The sequence below is a fragment of the Oryctolagus cuniculus genome, chromosome 8 (assembly GCF_051225735.1).
Source record: "Oryctolagus cuniculus isolate XC-2025 breed Fujian yellow rabbit chromosome 8, ASM5122573v1, whole genome shotgun sequence".
Classification (NCBI taxonomy): Eukaryota; Metazoa; Chordata; class Mammalia; order Lagomorpha; family Leporidae; genus Oryctolagus; species Oryctolagus cuniculus.
The window spans coordinates 9,926,705-9,929,529 of NC_142874.1; the positions used below are offsets into that span (position 1 = coordinate 9,926,705).

At 39.0% G+C, this 2,825-nt stretch overlaps 1 non-coding gene across 1 annotated transcript; it reads right to left on the reverse strand.

Annotated features, from left to right (window-relative positions):
• Nucleotides 1-268: 268 nt before the first annotated feature.
• Nucleotides 269-376, reverse strand: LOC127487148 (U6 spliceosomal RNA). Its single transcript, XR_007913682.1, has one exon. It is a non-coding gene; the product is annotated as a U6 spliceosomal RNA (small nuclear RNA).
• Between the last annotated feature and the right edge of the window lie 2,449 nt (nucleotides 377-2,825).

The window sequence follows — 2,825 nt, forward strand, 5'->3', positions numbered from 1 at the left end:
ATATATATATATTAATTTCAAAAGTGAATTGATGGGAATACACCATAAATTCTTATTTTGACACTCACTGAAATAGTCACCTGGAAAACCTGTTTTGTGTGACAAAGTACAGAAGTCTTGGTCACATTTAAATCACTGAGAACTAGAGAGAAATACTATCGCAAACCATAATAGACAATATATCCATAAAAATTTTCCCAGTCCTTATTGAAATATGGCACAGTGCAATTGCTACATGGCAAACTAGTGTAGCATAGAAGTAAAAAAAAAAAATATGGAATGCTTCACGATTTTGCAAGTCATCCTTGCGCAGGGGCAATGCTAATCTTCTCTGTATCATTCCAATTTTAGTATATGTGGCTACCCAAGCGAGCACAAAAGTATTTTCTTGCAACAAGTTTCTGTAGGTAATTGCTTTAAAAGGGAGAATTGGAGTGGGTGTTTGGTATGGTGGTTAATGCACCATATGAGAATCTGGGTTCAAGTCCTTTCTGTATCTGCTTTTCTAGAAGAAATACAGTCTTTCCTTCCAATAATGAGCACATTGTTATTCACACTCAAAGCAGGTTAGCTCCTTATTATTTGAGCAAAAAGACAAAGAAGTCAAAACAAAACGAAACAAAACAAAAACATGGAGCACCTCGTCAATGTCTTTGCTCTTCCACTTCTGATCCAATTCCCTGCTAATATGCATCCCGGGAGGCAGTGGTGATGGCGCCAGTACTTGGATTCATACTGTCCACGTGGGTGACCTGGATTGAGTTTGAAGATCCTGGCTTTGGCCTGGCCCAGACCCAGATCTTGGAGGCATTTGGGAAATGGACCAGTGGAAGGAAGATCTCTCTGTCTGCCTCTATGTCTCTGGCTCCTTCTCCCTGACTTTCAAACAAAATGAAAATAAATAAATTTTTAAAAAATTGCTGAACTCTACTTTTTGGCAATTTCAGTTGCAATCAGGTCTTGTCTACCTGTGTTCTTCTCCATCTGTCGTGTCTAAGTTCGAATGGCATTATTTGCTATATTTACAGTATATGTGTAACAGCATTTTTCATTTACTGAGCATCTATCCTATACCAGAACTTGTTTCCTAATACATAGAAATTTTAACATGCATTCTTCTCTATAGATTTCATTATCAAGTAAGGAAAACAAGGTATGTCCATGAATGTCCACGGTGTAAATTACAAGAGTACATACAAGTGCTACAGGAGGAATTATAAGAAAGAAGAACAGGTACATGAAAATTAATTTTAGCATATCACTTCAAATGGGAAGTGCCACTCTGTGGTAGGGGCAATTAAAAACATTTCTAAAGCCGGTGCCCCAGCTCACTAGGCTAATCCTCCACCTACAGCGCTCGCACACCAGGTTCAAGTCCTGGTCGGGGCGCCGGATTCTGTCCCGGTTGCCCCTCTTCCAGGCCAGCTCTCTGCTGTGGCCAGGGAGTGCAGTGGAGGATGGCCCAAGTGCTTGGGCCCTGCACTCGCATGGGATACCAGGAGAAGCACCTGGCTCCTGGCTTCGGATCAGCGCGGTGAGCCGGCCACAGCACACCAGCCGCAGTGGCTATTGGGGGGTGAACCAACAGCAAAGGAAGACCTTTCTCTCTGTCTCTCTCTCTCATTGTCCCCTCTGCCCGTCAAAAACAAACAAACAAACAAAAAACAACAACAACAACAAAAAAACACTTCTAAAAGATTCATACACACTGACCTTCAATGAAGTGTTGAAGCTCTAATGTTTAGGTTTACCCAAGATTCCTCTTTTAGTTTCATGTGCCTATGAGCAAAAGAGTGATGACAGATGTCTAGTTGTGAATAATAATTTAGCACAGATGTGCTGCTACCTAAAAATGATCTTTTATACTAAATTGTTTTCCATTTTTGATTAACTAAACTTTTGAGTTTCAATCTTATGTTTTCACCTTTACCTAAGCTTATTTTCCTAAATGTGTCAATGATGATAAAAAGATTTCTTTGCCTGAATTATCAGACTTCATTTACCTAGAACATAAATATATGTTTAATCTGACACCATTTGGGCCCAAATAAGTGTACTATTATTTAAAGTCTGCTTTAAAATAGGAAAAAAAAAATGTGCCTTTGGATAAAAAAAGAAAAACAGTGTATATTGGAACTGTGAGGAAAAAGGATTACATTATTCTGATTCCAACAAGCTTATTTTTCAGTGAATAAAATGTAATTCACAATTCCACCCTAGAGAGCAGGAATTTAAGCTAGCAGTTAAGTCTACCTGTCCCACATCAGAGTGCTGGGTTCCATACCCAGATCTGGCTCCTGACTCTAGGTTACTACCAACACAGATGCCAGGAGGCAGAACCCTCAAGTGATTAGGTTCCCGTCATCCTTTTAGGAGATCTGGGTTTTATTTCCAGCTCCTAGCTCCAGCCCAGCCCCAGACATCATAGATGTTAGGAAGTGAATGAATGGAATAAAATCACAGCTCATACACTTTCTTCCTCTCTCACTTAAATTTCTTTAATTAAAAAATAATAAAATAAAATATCTCAGAATTGTGTTATTCACTACTTTTCACACATACAGAGAGAATGAAATACATGCTACTACTGTGTGACACGTTGTGTGGGGTACAAGGTAGGGTAGAATCAGGAGAAATATGGATATGAGGAAAAATCATATTTGCCCATACTTATCAGACATATTTTATTTGCAATTTGCAAATTCATTGAAATTACTCATTTTCGAAGGATTTATTGGCATATGTAACCCAGTTTTGTGAAGGTCTCAGTACAACTGGGCAACAGGATGACTGGATCAAAGGATTTGCCAGAATTAACAACCTCC